The sequence below is a fragment of the Lonchura striata genome, chromosome 5, assembly GCF_046129695.1.
Source record: "Lonchura striata isolate bLonStr1 chromosome 5, bLonStr1.mat, whole genome shotgun sequence".
Lineage (NCBI taxonomy): Eukaryota > Metazoa > Chordata > Aves > Passeriformes > Estrildidae > Lonchura > Lonchura striata.
Window position 1 is genome coordinate 51,219,028 of NC_134607.1, and position 22,307 is coordinate 51,241,334.

The 22,307-nt window shown below is 32.9% G+C and overlaps 1 protein-coding gene across 2 annotated transcripts in view; it reads right to left on the reverse strand.

The window, feature by feature from the left end:
• The window catches only part of MGAT4C (MGAT4 family member C), a 323,729-nt gene that overhangs the window by 164,194 nt on the left and 137,228 nt on the right, over window positions 1-22,307 (reverse strand). For both annotated transcript variants that reach the window (XM_077783549.1, XM_077783548.1), the window contains one exon: window positions 11,000-11,079. The gene's annotated coding sequence lies outside the window, so the exon portion shown is untranslated. The remainder of the gene's footprint in view (window positions 1-10,999; window positions 11,080-22,307) is intronic.

A 22,307-nucleotide genomic window follows, 5' to 3' on the forward strand; every position in this document is an offset into this window, starting at 1 on the left:
TTTGAATTGTTTTTCAATATGTATGTGGTGCAGCAAGCAGGGAGAGAGAAAAAAATAAATGGATAGTTGTGTTAGCAAAGATGTGAACTAGGGTGAGTTATGGCATTTTTTAGACTAAGATGTCTTGATTTATGGGTGCATTGCTGAGAGTGAGTGTTTGGTTGAGGGAAATGGTTTCTACAACTATAATAAAAAAGAGAATTTTATTACAAGAACATAGAATGAAACCTTTAGGTGGATAGAAGAGATTGAAAGCGTCTTTATTATTTACTTATACCCACTTACATATCTGTTACACTTACTGGCTTTAGCTAAAAATTTTCTTTTTCTTTTCTATCTCATTTTAGCTTTGCAAAATTTCTGCAAGTCACCTGATAAGCAATAGGCCCAGAAAATAAATCTTTTGAATGAATATTAATCACATTCATTTATTTTTTCTAAATTCTTTAGCAATCTGACATATAATTTAGATAGATGAGGGCATGCAACACAAAAATTGTTGTGTCACCTAATCATTTCATAAAGGAATAAACTCTTAATATGAGATCAATACCTAGTAAGTACTTCCCTGAATTGTTTTAAGTAGAGGAATCAGACATTTTAATTTCAATCTAAACTTCTTCAAGTCCTGCCGGCATTACTGTAATTTATTTTATAGTAAGAAGCCAACCTCTTGAAACAAACTTCCAGGAAAGCATTACTTTAAAGAATTATAATCAGTAGTACTGTGTGTTAGAGGCATACCAATATTACAATAGCCTAGAGATGGATGAGAATTTGATTGGCATCAGAAATGAGAATTAGGAAATTGAAAAGTACACAATAGATGGTAAGTAGGGAGGAACAACTACTTAGGGAAGCTACCTATTAGCCAAGAAGGGCTTTGAATCAAAATCAAAACAATCACAGCAAACTTGCACGTTTCCCATTATAATGTTAATTTAATCACTCAGTCCACAGCCAGTGAGACTTCAGGCACATTGGGCTCCATGCTGCAGTGTGATTTGTGATTGCTTTGCTCACACATAGTGACTAAGCACAGTCACTTCTAAAAGTTGCCTGCAGCAGCCTGGGAAGAAGTTGCACAGAAATCTGTGTCTGTCATAATCATAGCAGCATGACAATGGATTACTGGCTTTTACTGACTGGAAACATAGAGTTCATCACATCAGACCAGTTATTCTACGTAGCAGATTGATACAGAAGTCTATCAAGTGTTATCCAAATCACTAGAAATGCTCCAAATCACTCTCTTCAGTATATTTCCTTACTAACTTATATTAACAGGCAGGATGGAATGACAAAATAATGCAGAATTAGCACATTATAAAAAATGTTCATCACACAAAGAATTAATACACACATTAAAATATATTAGTAGTTCACATTATCCACACATTAATGTAATGCTTCCTCCTGGTATCATTTGGATTATTCCTTGTGGCATTTTGCATTGCCAAGCAGTATGCTCTATGCCCAAAATACTGTTGTTAATTTTAGTAGTCTACATAGATACCTGAAGAGCCTCCTGTGCTGAAAATTACTCCCTGGAGAAGATAGTGTTTATCAGTGATGATGAAAGATGTGACAACACTATATATTTCACTGGTTTGGCAATAAGCATAGTATAGAATTTGCATACCAATGATTTTTGATATTTGGTTATCTTTCATGCAGGGCTTGTGTTATCAAACTAATACATGCATTGGAATTGTTTTTTTTTCCAAAGTTTCTTCTAGGGCTTCAACAACTTTAAATGAACATTTTTATATATCATCTTTATTATCACCTCTATGAGCTGTGCATATATATATATGCAACTTAGTGACCTGTAAGTATGAGTCACTAAGTCAATGCATCCACATGATACAAAACAATAAGGTTACCCCATGTATAAAAATTATATTATTTCTATTTCTATTTCTATTTCTATTATTTCTATTTCTATTTCTATTTCTATTTCTATTATTTCTATTTCTATTTCTATTTCTTTATATTTATAATATTTATATTTATATTTATATTTATATTTATATTTATATTTATATTTATATTTATATTTATATTTATATTTATATTTATATTTATATTTATATTTATATTTATATTTATATTATTTATATTTATATTATTTATCTTTATATTTATATAAAATTATTTTAATAAGTAAAAATGTCACAATTTCCCCCAAAGTACATTTAAAAATATTACCACCTAAATTTAAATTTGAAAAAACTTTCCTGCTTGACTCTATAATTATTGGCTTTATATGAGGGTGTCTACTAACAGTAATTTTCTTGATTCAGGTAGATAGAAAGCAAAATCCTTCATTTTGGTAATTTAAAAAGTAATTACAAGAAAAAAGATTAATTTCTACTGGACATGGGTTTCTAGGCAGTTGCAAACTTTAACTCTTAAAGTATATTTTGGGATTAGAGCACTTTATAATCAATACAATTCAGGACATATTCATCCTTACAAGAAGCCTTTTTTGAATGACCATGAAATATGATGTCAACAGCACATTCATTAACTCACTGTTTTGCCCATCAAGACGGTTAAAATTTATCTCATTATAGCTTCCAAAAATATTTAAATGCCTAAATATAGTGATGTGTTAATTTTGATAGACAAAAGTGTTAATATCTCTTTAAGTTAAGGTGTATTTTTGGAAGTACATTCTGACCTAATTTATGAGGTGCTCTTTCTAGTAAGTTGTACGCTTGCCCAATGGAAATAAAGATCTTCTAAATCAGACAGTAAGTATGTGCTACCACCTTGAACAGTTAGCACCTGGCTAAAGAACAGTAAACCAAGAACTGGAATAAATAGTGGTTTTAACAATTCCTTGGTGACCTTTCAAGGAACCTGTGCTTTTTAGTATATTTCTAGGTGTATGGTCTGGAAAAGGTATTAAACAATGACATATATATGATTATATTAAAATTATTTAGAAAGGTTAAAGTTGACGGCAAAGAATTGCAGAAGTGGTTTATGATACTAAGTAACTGAATCATAAAATGGCATAAGAAATTCAGTATAAGCAGTGTAAAGAAAAAATATGGGGAAAAGTTTTTTGTGCATATATTTAAAAATGGGTTCTAAACTAATGTCTTAGAAAAAGCATTAGGGTTATTAGGTTAATGTTATGAAAAAAATTCAGAGCAGAAATCAAAATTGTGACACATTAGAGAAGAGGAAAAAAATATACAAGAAAATTATAAAGCATTACTGCAATGTTTCACAATTGTGTAATTCCTAAGTATCTTGAATTCTGAAGACCTTTCAGGTCTCCCCAACTAAAAGAAAAAGGTATAAGTGAAAAATAAGTATGAAAAGACTTGTGTATGAAGAGATATTAAATCAACTGGGATTCTGGAAAAATAAATTATTGGAGAAGAATATAAGATGGCAGTAGAGATAGATAAGTGTTATTCATAATTTTCCACAACATTAAACTAAAAAATAATCAAAAGAATATTCAAGAACTAACTGAAATTTGTTGGGTTTTTTTTTTCTTTTACTCAATGTGCAAATGACTTGTGAAATTTATTGGCAACATGCTGTGCCAATATAACTGCTATTGCAGTTATTAAGTGGTATCAAACAGAAAGATGTAGAGACAAATTCCAGTTCAGAAGGTATTAAACTACAGGATGTCAGTAGCTGTGAGGTTAAATTGAGTGAAGCATTAATTTGTTCTTGCATCCACAATTGACCACTGTCTAACACAAGATCTTAAAGTACAAGTCTTTTATCTTGCCCATTACCATTGCTTTTATGATCTTTTCACATTCTGATCCTTTTTTGAAGTTAAATACTTGACTTGTGCATTTTTGATATGGGTCTGTGCATGAGTAAAATTAATGAACTGAAACCCAGTAAACTTGGATGTCTCTATCTGCAGACATGCAAAGAACTTGTATTTTGTTTTAGCTGTTGGTAATGGGATGGTAATCCTAAATAGTCATAGAGCTATGGACAGAGATAAGAGTGAAAGACAAGGCTCACATAAAGAATTAGCAAAATCTTTCCCTTTAGTAACAATCTGAGTACAAAAACTTGATTTTCTTAATATATGCCATTCAAAAATTGTATGCATTGTTGTGGTAAGTACTGTATTCTGGTTTACATTTTAATTCACAAAGATGAATACATTGAGCTAGAAGGAATTCAAGTTTATAGAAATGGCAGATTTTGTTCTTCCTAAAACTTGCAGAAGAGTGACAAACTACAGCTTCAGAGTTTCCTGTAATTTATTCATAGGATTCCTGCATGTTTGAAATGTTTCAGCCTGTGTAGCTTGGAAATATAAACAAGTCTAGACTCAGGAATTCTGTAAGAAAAGGGAGAAGTAAGGAGACCTAAAGGATTGCTATGGCATTCATTCCATCAGTGCATAGTTGTTGCCTGATGTGTATTCCAGGCACTGGACTAGTTTGCCTTGAAAGACTAAGCAATAAGTTGATGTACTGCTTATTACAGCAAATACTATTGTATGGTTTAAAATGAAATTATATATTAAAATAATTACCCTAATTTACAGTGCTATTTCAGCCACATTTATCTCGGAAATCCTTCCTTGCATGTTCATCAAAACCATGCAGATTGCTATTCTGGAGAAAAACAACAGCAACGTATATTAAAAAAAATTAAAATGCTCGCTATGTCTTTATATGCTTCTCAACTCTTAACCTTTTAGGAGGACTTTTAACATGCTATCTTTCTTTTCATTCCTTATTCATAAGGGATTATGAAATTGAATTTTATGGTAAGATCTCATAATATTTATCTTACTGTTATTAAATCTGGTTGAAGAGGTACAGGAGTATAATGTTTTGGTTTTTTTAAAGCTAAAGAACCAAAAATAATGCTTATGTTATTAAATTTATATGTGCCAATCTGATTGACATATCTTCCCCAGATAGATGGACACTAACTGGTTCTAGCCTACTGCACCTTGCTCTTCACATGCTGATCTGCTAACAGAAAGTATGCTTTATGTGTAATGAAGTCCATCTTGTGTGGGTCTTTTTTCCTATGAATAGCCCAAGACAGAATTTAATAAAAAAAAATTGTTCATCAAGAATAATATAAGCTCCTGATTCCAAAGGACCTGATCTAGATGAGACAAATCAATAAACCAGTATTTCCTTCAGCGGCACAGAAGAGAATAATAGTCATGGTCCTTTCATAAGCAGTGGTGTATTCAGTGAACAGATCTTTCATATAATTCCTGGGTTTGATATCAGATCTGTAAAGTCAAATTCTATCAAAGGTTGTAATTTAAAGAATTTTGTGCATGTTCAAATTATTAATTCTTTTCACATCTTCCTTTGTAACAAGAATATGACAATTTCCCTCAATAGAAATACGTTAAACTTCATTTTGGTTTAATACATTTTACTGGAGATTTCCTTTGGTATTTGTGGATTTTGAGATGCAGCCAGTGCTTCAGACAAGAACAGTACTATTCAAAAAACCTTAAGAGTCTTCTGTAAGACTCTTAAGACTTTGTGTTTCAGTTTGCATAAGTACCAATAGAACGAAGTACTTTATACAGTGGCATACAGTTATTTACCAATACATTATAGAATACTAATACACACAATTCAGAATAGTTTTATAATGTAACTTCAAATTAAAAAAAAAATGCTCTTAGCTACTGTCATTGAAAGACCAAAGGGAGTCACAGAATAATATAATTTGAAGACAACTGCATGGTTGCTAGCCACACAAAAGATAGCACTGAATTGAGATATAGGTACATAATTGTTGGATTCAATGATCTTGGAGGTTTTTTCCGATCTTATTGATTATATGATTACTTCCAATCTTAATGATTATTAAACATCAATTCTGGCATTCTCAGTAGCCCATTAGATGTGGATAAATTTTTTTCTGGATCTAAATTCCCTGTTAAAAGACAGTGTTACTACTGTGCTTTTAATTTATTATTTCTCTTCAAAACATCCATAGCCTGTCACCTAGAGATGTGCATTTCACTGTGCTGTTTGCATTAAGAATGTCTGCAAGAGTTAATAATTAATAGGTTCAAGCACAAACATTTTCTGCAGTTTTTACCTTATTCCCAGACTGTCCAGTTTACTGCCAATTTTCAGAAAGTTCATGCACCCAAAAAAAAAAAAAAATCAATATGGTCTAAGAGGCTGAATACAGTAATCCTTATTTAGAGAGGTATATAGAATAAATATGTTCTTCAATGGCCTGTGAAAAATACAGATTTTACTTATTGGAGTCTTTACTTATTGCACACCTGAAAATTTAATATACAAATACTGGGCATGCAGATTTTTTCAGAGAATTCTTAAAATGCTATATAGTTTGCACAGCATATATTTGTCTATATAAATACTGACTTTAAGATCAAACAGAAGGGAGAAACTTTTTTTAAGCTACCTTTATTTCTATGAAAAAACCCTCATCTCCAAGGCCTTGTATAAAGCTGAACTAATAAATTTGTAATTAAATCTTATAGGATACAGCAGTGATACTCATTAAAGAAAAGGCATTTTATAGTCTGCAATCTTATTTTCAGCTAATAGGATGACACAAAAGTCACATTTCACAGAAGTTTTATGTCTCTTATTTCATGCTGGAATAATGCTGCACAAACAAATTAGCCATTATAATAGTGTCAGGGTATACTTAGAGGAAAAAATTGATCTGGAAAAATACCTCTGCCTTTCTAATATTTATAATGACCTGTGTAATACTAAGACAATATTCTTACACTTGAAGGGATAGTCTTTTGGAATGCTAAGAAATAAAACTAATTTAGTCTAAAACGCTCCAAATCTCTCAGTCTAAGGCACTTAGATTATGCATAATTAATATAGGATGGTGTAGCTACCATTTCACAAATAACATTTTTCTTACAGTTAGAAACAATAGCCAGTTCTAGAAAAACAAAAGCTGAAAAAAACTAGTAAAATTAAAGACAAATATCATTACAACATAAATGCTTCAGTTAATTCAGCCATTGATGTAAATTGAATGCAATAAATGAGACAACACAAGTTTTTCAAGCAGTTGAATTAAGGCAGCAATGCACTGAGGGTAGCAAAAAAGGATTTTTCACAGCCATGAATGCTTGTAAGCATGGCATGTTATTTTGGTTTTTTTTTTTTTTTATTGTTTAGGGTTTTGTTTTTTGGTGGTTTTTTATTTTCTTTTTCTTGTTTTGTTTTGTGAGTTAGTTTGGTTTGCTTGGTTTTTTGGGAGTTTTGGGGATTGTGTTTATTGGTTTCTTTTTGTCTTTTTGTTTGAAAGAAAACTCATTCAGGAATATCACAGAAAAAGGCAGAACGGGAAAAGAAGAAGACTGAAAGTGTAATGAAAGATTTGAAGGCTGATGAATTTACTGCCTTAAATTTAGAAAAGTTCTAACTTCCAGAAAACTTCTTTCATCAGATTCTTGCAGATTTCCAGGTAGCTAAGATATGTATAAACTTTTAGAGGCATGATGAATGTTTGTAAAGCACATCTATTATTCAAATCAATGAATAAAAATGTCACTGGATTCTCAGAAAGCCACCAATTCTTGTAAGTTCTACTAAAATGAATTTATAATATTGGTACATTTTTACAATAGCATGGGAGTTTCAAAAATTATAAAACGTGTAGAAAACTGTTACATGGCAAATATTTGTCCTGTGACTACATGAATTTTCTAGGGAGTTGCAAAGCTCTTAATTTGCTGCATCCCTGTAAGCAATCTCAGCATCTTTAAAGTATGAATGGAAAAAAATATTTCACCACAGATCCTGACTACCAGCTCCTCTTTTCTAGTCAGTGTGGAGGACATTTTCAGCCCAAATGTGTAGATAAACCTCATTTAGATATTCATATTGTATCTCTCTTATCATGACAAGGAACTTCACACTTTTATCAAAATATCAACATATTTACATGACAATTTCTAATCATATTCTGCAACTATAGAACAGTGGCAACTCTCCCCTTTTAAGTATTTGGTACTGTTTTAATTTGAGAACCATTTCAGTTTCACATAAAAAAAAAAAAAACAGTAATTTTTTATGTATTCAGAAAGGACAGCCAGGTATATTAGCGAATATTAAAGAAGTTTTACAGCAGGATATATATGTTCTTCTCAACAGAGGCAAACAGACAAGTTACAAAAATGAAAAAAAAATTAAAGTAGTTTTCAACTATAGAATTATGGAGTAGGGAATTTTACTTCATTCAGAATGAGGTTAATATTGTCACATCTTTCCTTTAAAAAAAAAAATCAGGCTTAAAGAAATTAGAAAATGGAAATATTGCTGTGAAATTATCAGACAGCATATCTTTTTGATAGCTTATGGAACACAAGGAGAAAATGGAAATTAGTCAGTAAAACATTAATTTCTACAACTAAGACTGAAATTGTAATTTCCAAATCTAATGCTGATGTTCTGAAGTGCTCAGAAAATCATGCACACGTTTTAGCATAAGTAGTAAGGTAGTTAGAACACATTAACTCCATTTGCCTTGTGCCTAGTTTCCTTTACTTTTCATGCATTGCATGGAAGTGAACACAGCCAGGATAAGAAAATGTCAAAAAAGAACAAATCTCAATGAAAGAGAGAAGCATCGAAATAATATCTGTGATTTTTAGGTGACATGTCCCAGATTAAAAATGCAAGTAAAAATGTTAGCCAAAAATATTTTCATTTAAAAAGGAAAAACACAATGAATTACTGTGTATAGATTTTTTAGTATTCAGGAAATGTATCATCTTTAGCAATACATGCTCAAAAGTCAACTAAGACAGAATGTATAATATCTCTAAAGGAGAAAAAAATGTTGGCTTTTCATGTGATGCAATTTCCTGTTCATGCTTGACTTGCAAATGTTTAACTGGACATAAGACTCAGCTTTGTGTTCTTGAAAAAGAATGATGAATTTAACAATTCAAAAATAATTATGTCTCTATAAATGCTTTTAAATTTGTCACCAGTACTTATAAGATAGAAACACAAGGTTGAAGTTCCTAGTTTAACTTACAGAATTTTCATTTAAATACTGTGAATTCTAAATTAGTGATTTAATAATCTATCTTTCTTAAGGCCTTAATAAGTACTGATATAAAAAAAAATAATTTAATAATAGAAGTGATGGGGAAGGAATAATTCAGTGTAATGTTTTTTGTTTGGTCTACAATATACTGTTCTTTTAAAGTGGAAAGAAACTAATTTCATTTGGTTTGTGCTTCATCCCTGTATAGAACATGTACTTCTCAACTGAAAATAATAAATTAATTTCTGGACATATTTTGCAGCTATAAAGACTGCAATTAAAAAATCCTAATTAAAAAATACCAAACAAAAAACCACAAAATATTGATCTTATAATATATTTGACTTGTCGTTTATTGCATTAATTTCATATCATAAGTTGGGAAATGGAAGCAAAATAAAGCATCTTTTTAATACCCACACTAGGAGAAAAAAAGTAATTTTCAAAAAAATATATTTTGAATCACTGTAACTTTTATCCATTGAGAACTTGCTGATTGACTTTTAGGAAAATTGTATTATTTTTTAATTAAAAGATTATTCACTTTGAGGGATCAGGACTTCAGGAAGTTTTTAGAACAGACTTAGGCTTGAATAAATCTGCACCAAAAGGAGTAGATTTATCTCTGTTGTTCTATAGCACATCCTCCTGACCCCAAAAAGAGGACCTTGTGACAAAGTCAGAAATTGAGTCTATCTTTAATATATAGTAATTGCAAGAAAAAGCTTTGCTAGCAGATACTGAAAAATTCATTAGGAATCTTGACACAACAATTAGTGGCTACTCAGTGGCTACATCAGAATTAGAACTATCCATTGAATGAATTTTATCTATCTACATGGTATTAAATAAAAATAAGGTTTTCCAGAATAATATTAGAAAAGATAATCTGGTGTAAAATCTCCTGAGGAAGAGATTTCAGATACCAAGTTCTTGATAGAAACAGCCTGTCTGAATCAAGCATGCTCCACCCAGGAACATGGTTCTGATGACCCCTGAATATGATCTACTCCCACTGAAAAGCAATAGCAATTTAATGCTCTATTGCACACAGAACAGTATATATGAATAACGGGGGGGGGGGGGGGGGGGGTGATGCCCAAAGACATTAATTACTGACAGGTACATTTGAATATGACAGCTTCTTAGCCACTTGTCTGTAGCCAGGCGAGATTGTTTCACCTCAGTTGCAGACACGTGGCAGGTTGCCTCTGCAAGTTCTCATTAGGCAAACAGCCTCCACTGTCCATTAGAGGAAAAATCCTCCTATTATTTAAGGAAATGTGACAGCAGTGGCAGTGAAGTTTTGGCAGGAAATTCATCAATGCACTACAAAGCTTATTGCATTCTACAACTTTCACCAGCCTCTTTCCACTTTTTTATCTGACAGTTCAAATGCCTCAGGGTTGTGGTCATGGCAAAGGTCGAGAATTTAACAGCAGGACTATAAAAAGAGATTCTTTCAGGGGAAGAAGCTGCCATACACAAGTTTACTGAGCACATCTCAAAAAAATTATCTAACTCATTATCATTACTTCTGAAAAAAACATTAAAAACCTTAAACAATTATTTAGAAGTTTAACATACTCTCTGAAACGTAATACAACTAAGAAATATGAAATTATACATTAAAACATAAATATTGGAAAGCCTTGTATGGTGGGAACAATTGTAAACATTCATAAATAATAAGCAGTCTGTGTTTAGGAAAAAACCCATGTCAGTTGCAAACTATTAATTTAAAACATAAATAAAATAATGTATTGCTTATACCAAGATCATTTAATTCATATACAAATGTGTGTTTTACTGAAGACTAATTTACTTCAGCATGATGTAAATGTGTATTTATATTAATAAATTAATTGGTAATATTACATTCGTTGAGTTTAAAGCTAAGAAGTTTGCTACATCTTTATCTGTCATCAGTGGTAGCAATAAGGTGAATTTGAATTACCTGTCACAATTTCCAGTAGTGCTCTTATCAGGTCAAGGAAGGGGTTGGCTGTCTGATTAAAAAAGCCACAATGCAAATTCCTATTAAAACAAAGACAAAACAGAATCTTAACTTCCTATGCTCTCAAATATTAATTTTTAAACTTACACATATTCAATATGTGAAAGGAATAAAGGCATTTAACAAGCATGAAATAGTTTCTGTATGCACATTCATTCAGATATGAATTTGACAATAGACCAGAAAGCAACTCACCCAGTGACAATTGTTAGGCTCAAACACCAATGGTTTTAGGTATATGTGTAGTTATCCTAATACCTTTTATTCTCCAGATTGTATAGTAAAACATATGATTAAAAAAAGAATGGACTGAGCTCAGAGAAATAAATAGTTTTTATTTTTAAACTGGTTTTATATGACTCATTTTTCCAAATAATTCTCACCCATATAGATATGTAACAAATACATTGCTGGATGAGATAAATAACATAATATTTAGAGACATGGGATTCTCCTGATTTTCATTTTTAGATTTTGTACATATATTCAAGCCTGGGCGGGATGTTTAAATTGAGAAGCTTGGATGAAAGTGATGTATTTTATTTTGAAAATACATCTGTGTTGTTCTGTATTGTGACTGGTATTAAGGAGACCATCCAAGAAGTATATGCCATTATTCTGTCTTTATCTATTCTATATTCAGAACATAATAGTACTACTACTACTACTAATAGTTGTAATACTAATAATACTACTAATAATTGTAAACTATTAATAATAATTTTAAAATTTGAAATATTGTCATAAGCTATTTCAGGCAAAATAGCTGATTTTGCAGAGAGAAACTGAATTAGTTTATCTTGAAAGTTATTAGCAAGAATGGATTTCTACTGCCAAATTTGTTACCTTAATTGAATATGTAATGCTTCTATATATGTACAATCCAAATGGTAGTCTTAGAAAACTTTGAAACAATTTAACCAGAGTGACCATTACTGTTAGAATTTGCTGAAAAAATGCTTATCAAAAATGTAGGTGCCTTAGACTCTACAATCACTGATAGCACTATGGAGATTGATTAGACCTATCTAGTTGTAAAACTTCTTACAAATGCCTGTTGCTTTCAGTGCATTTATCTCATCTGCAATATCTTACAAGACTTTTTCCCCCTCTTTATTTTTTATGTGTGGCTGATCCTTTCTATGAAATACTTGAATAAAACACAATTATAATACATGTTCAGAAATTCCTGGAAATGTATTTCAGATATTTCAATATTCTAAAATGAAAAAATTCATCATGTACCTTGCTTACCCTTGAGTTTCATGAATCTATTTTCACAGTGTACATTTTATCTGAGTAGACTAAAATGTGTTTAAAGAATGATATATTATAAATGTTTATATTTGATAGCATTTTTTCATATAATACAGATATTTATATATCCCTTAAATAGATTTTATTTTGCCATACATGTCACATAACACACCTTCTTACATTATATAGGCAAGATCCTTAATACCAAGAAATATTTTGGGAGTATTCCAAACTAAGAAAAGCAGGATATTTTCCTGCAGATATTTTATATTACATACATTTCTGTATCTGTGAATAGCTCTACATCTGTTTTTCTATCTACCTTTGTGCATGTAGAAATATAGGTATGTATGTAACTAATTTCAACAAGATGTGCAAAAAGCAAGGGAGTACTTTTCCTGTCATCATTAACATGACTCAGAATGGCACACAGTTTCCTCATGTGCAGTCTATGCACACTTACCCCACTCACTCTAAGTCCTATTACATGCTTTGGAGATGTGTGATGGTGATTTCTTTGGATACCACTACAAACTTATGTGAATTAAGCTAATATGCCCTAAGTCGCTCTTTTATGTGGTCAATGGAGAACAGATAGCTTGCAGTATCACTGACTCAAGAACTTGAATATTTCCCTTTAAATTTTGGGTTACAAGAAAACAATGGACAAGACATTTTTTTCCAGAAGTATTCAGCAAAATGGAAACAATGACAAGCAAAAAAATGAGAATCAATGAGGGTTCTCTTGGAAAGACAACATGATGGAAAAGGCAGCAGAGAGGAGAGCTGGCAGGGAACCTGATCCCCTGACTGACTTGGAAGATAACAATTGTTATCCTGAAGATAACAATTTCTGATATCTTATATAAGTCATACAATGAATTATCCTTCTAATATATCCACGAAAAGAAAAAGTAAAATTATAAACAAAATAAATGAAATGTCTGTAAACCTTATGAAACCCAGTGAAGGGAAAATATACCTAAACCTGTAAAACTTAGAATGTATTGCTTAATTTCTATTTGACCACTACTGTGCCATAGAGAAGCATTTACAGTTTGTAGAGCAGTCATTTCAAGGACAGAAAGTGTTTCTTTTATTAAAAAAATTAAAAAGAAATTTTAAAAAAGTATAATCTGAATATTACAATATTATGCTTTTGTGATTAATGCTGAAAGCATGGCTAATACATACTCTAAAAAAAGGATCAATTCAAACTAAAAATTCAGTTAGGAAATATTATTTAGATCAAATTAAGACTTAAAGAATAAATCATTATTAAAGTGACAGCAAATTGTAAGATATAGTGAGGTAATTCTCTAGTGATTTTAACATGCCCAATACTCTGCAGTAAAAAATAAGACTCAGTTATCTGAAGAACTACCATTTGTGGTGAAGCTTTGACCCTATTTGAAGTAGGTCTAGTACAATTTTTCGGATAAATTAAAGATGACGGAGTCATAAAATACATAAGCTCTGGCAATTTTTTTAAGGAACCACAATTTTTTATAATTTTCAAATCTTTATTTTTATTTGCGGTAATACCATCTATCATAAAGATTCAATTTTGTATATTTACACGAGTAGTACCTATTATCACAGTTATTTTTTCCGTTTCCGCTAGCTGCTAAAAATGAATTTCTGATAAGGATTGTAGGAAACATGCATAACAATATATTAATCAAGAGGAAATCTAATTTTGATGAATTTAAGGTATTGCAGGAAGTCACATAACCCTCTGCCTAATAGGACTTCATTCCTTAACTAGGAATAAGTTTTATCTATTTCTAAGCAATAAAACCCTAATTTTATATTTGTAAAACATAAATAAAAACTAAAACTGAAACAAACATATCCCTGGAAATATGCTTAAAAGTAACTGAACTAGATTCTGCGTTGTTGAAAAAACATGGTAGTAAGAAGTATTTTATTTGAGGGAAAAAGCCAATGGGCTGGATTAATTTTTTTTTCATGGATAAATATGGGATATGCCAGGAACATCATGTTAAGTAAATTTCACAAACTGATAATCTGTGTCTGCATGTTGATGAACACTCTTGTTATGATACATAAAACTTTTTTTAATATCAGCTAAAAAGCCATTCATATTTCAGTTTCAAAGGTCTGAACCATATGGACAAGCTCACTAGAAGGTTCTGAGAACAGGTAAAATTTAAGCTTTATGGTGATGTTATTTAAATGTTATGATGATGTCTCTCAGGGAACAAGAACAATAGTACAAATTTGTGCACATTAAGAAACGTTACTGTCCTCTCTCTTTCATACCATTGTAAGTACCTTGTAAATTCTTGCAAGTGCTAAAGGAGGCCAGAAAGTAGCCTTGAGGGTACGAACATACATAACTAGATTTCTCATTAACATGAATTCTAATATAAATTTAAAACATCTCAATTTCAAGGTTCAAAAAATAAATGAGACTATTTAAAGAAATCAAAACAAAAAGCAGCAAAGAAGTAAAATGCATAACTTTTGCTGTCTTCCAGGCACTATAGCCTGCTGTTACGTTATAAGAAATACATTTCATCTTCAGATAAAGTCGTAAGGTCAGTTTATTGTCACATCACTTTTCTGTTCTTACAAATCAGAATATAAGTTTGGGAAGAATGACTAAAGAATAGCATTTCTCACATAGGAAAGTAGAAAAAATATAGGCCTTCCTCCTCTGACTTCACTGTAAAATTTGAAAGATGTAGAGCAGAACAATGAACTGTCCTTTTTACAAAAATCATCATTCAAAGATAGATTGGTCTAATCAGTCTAAGCAAATTACAAGGAACCTGATAGTCTTAAAATGACAAGAGAAATTACTTCTGGCTGAAGATCTCAAAATGGGTGATCAGGCTAACTATACTTAGCACAGCTCTTTCTTGAACTATCTGTAAAAAAAATCAGCCTTTTCTTTGATGTGTTATCTGTAAAAAATTGCATCCTTTTCTCTGATGCAGTGCTCCAACAATCAAATAATTAATTTTCTTTTTTCTTGACTATTTTATATAATATGACTTTATTTAAACCATTGATAACTCTGCAGTGTTTCACTAATACCAGTGACCTCACAGGAAGTTGTAATTCATATGTACTCAGTCCAACATTCAGAATTGTGCAGTGATCTTATTTAATATTAGCAAAATAGAGGTTATGGGTCTCCCTAAAGGTTTAAAACACAATTCTGGTACAGTGTCTATTCTCACAAGCAGTGGGATGATTACAAGTGAATTAGCAGGTCAAGGCAATGAAGACCCTGCAGCTAAAATGTGTTACACGGCATTATAGTTAATCTGACCATCTGGACTAAGCGCAATCCATGCCGAAGTTTCACAAGGGCCAGCAGCTCTCTCTGGGCTGGGGGAAGAGGAGGGAACACATGGCAGGCAACAGGGCAGGCTCTGGCACCCAGAGCCAGAGATGCTTCCCCAGCAAGGAACAGGGCATCAGCAGGTGCTGGGGCAGCCCAAGCCCCAGGGCTGGGTAGCTCCATAGAGGGGGTGAGGATCTGACCGGGTGAGGAGAACTAGCATTGCACAAAACCCTGAAGTAGCTTAATTCTCCCCAAGTGATGGACTGGAGCTGGGTCAGGACATCAGCCCACAGGCTGGATACATATGAAACACTTTCTCACAAGTACAGAAAAAAACTACACTTGAACCTTTGGTAAACCCAACAGAGAGAAGCCAGCAAAGAAAGAAGCAAGGAAAAAAGAATACAAGAAACCCCTAAAGGAATTCTGTAACAAGATATAGTAGCCAAAGAAAAGGCAAGGACAGGAAATTACATCAAGACAGGAAATTACATCATGATAAAATAAAAATCTCTGTAAACAGCAAGGAAATGGGCTGTAAAACCAGAGGGCTGATGACTGACAAATTATTTTTAGCTTAATACAGAGCATTTCAAATATGATGATGTTTCTTAGTGGTTTGAAAGTTTATTTTTGTATGGGTGCTTTGTAAATACTGATGTAAACTGCATATTCCTAGTAATTTTGGATGCCCCTTTCTGCACTACATGAAAAAACACGGTGTTCTGCTGAAGTGGTTTTCCCAGTTGATTTTACTCTGAAAGTAATCTGGCTTAGACTTGGCAGTCAAAACCAAACACAATAAATAAGAAAATTCAGAAGGGTTGTTTCAGAAGTGCATTACTGCTCCAAACTAAAATGCTAATGAAGATTGATCTTCTGTCAAATATAAATGTGGGGAAAACTAAAACTAGTGCTAGACAACCATTCTCATCAACATAACTTTTCCCTGCATTCCTGTTGTAGGGCTGTCCCTAGGGAAAGTGTGGACTCTGTTCATCTTTGAAGAGCATGGAACTTCCATGCTGTATTCAAATAGTGCAACAGACACTGGCTCAAACTCATGAAACTTGGAGAGCACAAAGAATATTCTAAATCAGGAGATATTAATGTCTAATCAGATGCCATAGAACTAGATAATTTAAGTTCAGAATGAGATGAATGCAAGAGGACATAAATGATCTCAAATATCTTAAAGAAAAATAAGGTGATTAATCAGATAGAAAAGTGGAAAAATTGAAAATAAAAATGCAGTAACTTTTTAAAAACCTAACATCCACATAATGAGATATATTACCTACCCTTCCTACTCTCCCTACTCTCTACTTTTGCTGCTATTCAGTTTTATGTCAACAGCATATTATTTATGAATTTGCATTATGAGCTGCTTACATATAAAGAAAAAATACTGTTTCTCTTTCCTTACCTTTTCTTTCCACTTTCTGTCAACAGAACAAGACATCTACCAGGATAGTAATTTTAAAAAATACCAGTTAGCAAAACCAGAACCACAAAGCTATAAACCTAGCACCTGTAGAACTACAGACAGTTTTCTTAGCGATTCAGTATGAAAAAAGCCCACTTCTGTATTCTTTATATAATTTCTGAAAAATATGTAGTTAGCTGAATGTGAGACATTTTCCTTTTCCTGAAAAAAACTAGGTAGTTATCTATTGAAGTAGAGACATACTGTTCTTTGACAGTACATTACATTTTCTGACCTCAACAAAAAAAGACCACAAGCAGATATATACATTCTTATTAAAAACTAGGAGAAATCTCATAAATAATAAAGACAGTGTGGCTTTTTGAATGCCATTCCCATAGTTCTTTCAGAGAAATTTTATCTTGAAAATTCATGCATTGGCTATTTAAATTTGTGAGGTTACTTCAGTTTCTCTCTGAAAACTTTCTCTTCTGCTCCTCTGCCCAACAGTTAAGTATATGTGGGAAGAAAGTGGTTGAAAATGGAAAATTGGCAAAAAGAAAGAAAATTGAGCTAGTTTTAGAATTTTTTGTGCTGAAATACCAACCTTGCACCTGGGAGAAGCTAAAAACACTCAGGAGGGAAAATTTCACATAAGTGCGTTTGCTTTGGGTTATTTTTTTGTCTGCTAAAAAGAAATGGAAGTCTCAGATAACAGGATGCTGTTAAAGACTTATAAGCATTCTTCCCATAGGCTTGGCCCTCCTTGTAAGGGAGGAGGTGAGATTGGAAGTTTGGAGATTGTAAAACACAGCCTTGTGAAGGATTGTGCCTGTGTCAGGACGTTTTGTTTTGTTTTTTTAATGTGAGGCTGGGCAGGGTTCTTGCACTTTTTGCTCCTGCTAAGTTTGAGTTAACTCAACAGTGCATGTGTCACCATTCTGCCAGTGTAGTTATGGAATAAATCTACTCTTTACACTTCAGGTGTGGATTTTGGCCTCCTTGGTTACCTATAGATATTTGGTTCACACAGTATATTTTATATTTTGTTACAGAGATTGCTGCTTTTTAGAATTGGATTAAGCAATAATCAGCATTACACTTTATGTACATTTGAAAAATATTTTGCAATGAAAAGTGTTTTGAACATGTGAAATAATACACAGGCGATTGTCTAAAATGAGTTTTAGAAGACAACACAATCAGGCATGGTGTTATGTATTTTCTGACCAGAAACAGAAAGAAGAACATGGTTTTTTATCACTGTCTCTGTTATCCCTTATCACTTCTAATGATCCCTTCTTTTATTAGTTGTGAAGTCTAACAGAAATTTAATTTTATTTAAAAATATAACGTTGATCAAAGATGGATCCAAAGGTGTCTTACTTCACCACCAATAGGTGTAAAAATCTGTTTTTACTTGGAACACAGTGTTTACCACGAATCTTGGTGTCCTGACAGGAACAATAATAGTGTTCTGTGCTTTCTGATGCATCTCTTGAGAATCTATAGAAAGTCTTATTATTGCAATTTCAGTTAATTACTTCTTGACAAATGCTTTTTTATTACTTAAGTAATGACAATATATCTAGTTTATATGTTAGGAAAAGAGTTGTCCATACCATGGTAAAATTTGAAGCAAAATATGATTTTTCTGAATCTAAGAAATATTTTATTTATTTCTTAGCTGCAAAATGTAGGGAATTTTTATAAAAGAAGAATCATATGCAGGTGATATATCATATGCATTCATTACCTGTCTATTTGCAGTACTGTCTTTTCTGTTCACATTTCCAATGGCCAAAGAAGAATATAATTTAAAAAATTCTACTGAGCAAATAATGTTAGCCAGTTGCATGAAGGAGGGGAAGTGAAATTATTTAATTTTAATATTTAAAACACATTAGTTATAATAAGTCAAAAATAAATAAACAAAAATATAATTTTTTTTTCTGTTCTTCACCAAAACTGCCAGCCAATTGAGAGATGGAAGCAGAACTATCTATGGAAATTCATGAAAAGCAACTACAGAGCAGGTGTTTTGAAATAATTTTATGAGATATTCACTTTTTTGAGAATGATTTTTGCTTTCCAAACAAGGAAATGCCTGCTTTTCAGCCTGGGGTTAAATACCACTTTAGACAGATTCTTTTGCTTAATCTTTCTCATTAATTAACTCCAGGCATACCCTGTGGGAATATTAGGTACCTAGACTCTCATTAGTCAACAGAGTGAGGGTAGAGTATTTGGTCTTCAAACTGTTTTGCAAAGGAAGCTACTTTTCTTCACAGGGCAAGATTATTGCCTGCCTGCAAAACACATCTGCTTTCTAACAGAGTATATAGTTCCCTAATGTCTAACTTTTGAAGCCTAAAATAGAATATAGCTTCCTTTATACTCCTGGAAATTGTGAAAATGTAACATTTTCATATTGAAAGGGCTGTACTTTACAGAAACATCAAAAGTCTTTTCACACTCATCAAATTTATTCTGCAAAATTAGTGTATACAGAAAAGATTTATGGACATCCAATCCCAGTCAAAATTACTTGTAGGGTTTCAGCCAAGCTGATGAAATATACAGATTTGTCTATATTATAAACAATTTTTCAAAATCCTCAAAAATTATCTAAACAGGAATTACAGGTATTAAGAGAAAATACGTGCAGATAATTCACAGATGATGGCTGTATTTCTATACATCACTGGCACATTTCTTAAAGATGTTGTAAATTACAGGCAAATTTTGTTAGTTTTTTTTCTCTATAAGAAACTTTTTGTATTCTGTATTCAAATTTCAGATGGAAGGGAAGAAATTCTCAAACCTCAAAGCTTACTGGACATGAAGAGAAACTAGCACATTTCACACAACCAACTAGAATGATGTGGATTTATTTATGCACTTAGACACATATGATTAAATATAATTATCTATCTAGACATCAGCTTCATCTCACATAGTTCCAACATTTTAATTGGAATTAAGACACATGAGACTTTGCCTTATTGACTCATTAACAACTGCATCAAGTGTACTGTCAAGCGTAAGGCTAAAGTTTGCATACTTCTACCTTCCTGAAACATTTATTAATCAATCACTCCTAAAAAACTCGGTGTAGATCATTATTATAATATGGCACAGAATTTTTGCATACATCTTAGAGAAATAACACATAATAACAACTTTGGAAAGTCTTGCAATTATTGAAAACAATTCTCAGGGTGGGAGATGACAATTGATAGAAAAAGTCAGAGGACACTCAGAGACAGGGAGCTGGCAGCCCCCAGATTTTAACAGGCTTAGATTGTGAGGGTAAAAAAACACAGATGCTCCTTTGTTTGGGGTCCCTTCTCAGAGGCACCAGCTCAAGCTTTTATTTTGTATTTAGCTATTGCACCAAGATTGAAGTATTTTAAGGATCTGAGACTCTGCTATGGAAAGCTGGTGCCAAGCTGGTAAGGAAACCTGGTGTGGCTCTGTGAGTGAGAGGGGTGCAGATGCAAAAGGATCTCGGTCCCAGCTCACGCGGTGCCAGAGTGGCTCCTGGACAGCTGGGGAAGGAAGTTTCCTTAGCACGCACATGCACTATCAGGACTCGCCTAAAGGCAGCTTTACACAGACAGGCCCGCTGCCTACCTGATACTCTAGCCTGGACCTACTCCCAGCTCATCCTGCTTGCGGTTTGCTACCAAACTGCACAAAATATCAATTTAGAGAATGCAAGAGACTTTTCCACTTCAACAGCCAGCACCAGGCACAGGGGCTGTGAGCTGCAGTTGCAATTTTACAGTCAGTGCTGAGGCACTCATCCCAGTCAAGCCAGCCCCTCCCAACAGCTGGTTTTATGGGGCATGTATTGTTGTCTCCCCTCTAGCAGATTGTCAAAACCCTCATCCAATTCAGTTGCTGCCACTGAGACCCCTCCTACCTCTGGCAGTTGACACCCCTGGGGTGCCTACACCCTGGGTGGACCCTGGTGCTGACACCAAATCAACTCACACTAACATCACCAGTAGCTGGCACTAGTCTTTGCAGTACTCAAGTACTCACTTGCACAGAACAAATGGGATTATGTGAAAAGAGAGTTAAGAAAGGATTTCAGAAGGTAAGAGAGATGATCAGATACAGGACTTGGTCAGACAAATGTACCAGCATGCAGTGTTTTATATGTAAAGGGCACTTTTTATATCCCTGATCCCCTTCACTTAAATATTCCCCAGACCTCCTAAAAATTCCCAAAATCACAAGTTCATCTTATTTTCCCTTTCTTATCAGTTGCAAAGACCACATGGCCTTCTCTAAAGCTCTGTGATTTTGTAAAGGTCTACCAGTAACTAACTGTGCACTTTTGGACGCTGCCATTATTTCTGTTGTCCCCTTCTGTCTAAAATGTTTATGTCTCCCTGTGTTCTTATTTAACACTGCCCCATTTACTTATTGCTCCCTTTTGCATTGAAAAAGCCTATGATTATCAGACAACCTCAATGAAGCAGATGCTTTCACCTATAACATTATTTTACAGCCTTTTTTACTGAATTCCAGATTACCCATCTGCCCTTTTGACTTCCACCTCTTACAGTAATGCTCAACACAAAGCCACAAAAGGAAAATAAATTTTTGTTCAGCAGAGGAGACAGTTGCACCTGTCTCTTCATTAACAACTGATGACCCCATGACCATCCACCTAGTAATTGCTCCTGTTTTACAACCTCTCCACAGTTTATTATTGCTTTCTCAGTACTCATACCAAACAGACATATAGTCTGGTAGTATTTCAATCTGTTATTCAAACACTGACATTTCTCATTACCTACCTTACTTGAAAAACAAAAGAAGCACCATTTTTCTCTCTTCTATAGGTATTTCCATATATCCCATTAACAAACTAATTCCTTCTGGATGCCAAAGGATCAGACCTAACAATTTCAGTTTTCTGCCTACAGTCCCTTTGTGTCTTTTTCCCTTCACATGTGTCAACCATAGGCCCACTTAATGAACCCCTTCCCAGTCTCACCAAGACTTTGTATGACCTTTCTGAATCCAAGACTTCTGCTTGAAATTTTCCTCACTGTTTGAAATATTTTTTTTCAATACTCTCTCAAATTATCTTACCCTTCATTTTTTTCTTTCCAACAGGAAAGAAGTTTAGAGAATACCACATATAATCCATGAATTAATGCAACAAAATATACTTTGTAGAAAAGGTATCTTGATTTAGTTATCTTTCAGTAGACTAGTGTCTCTTT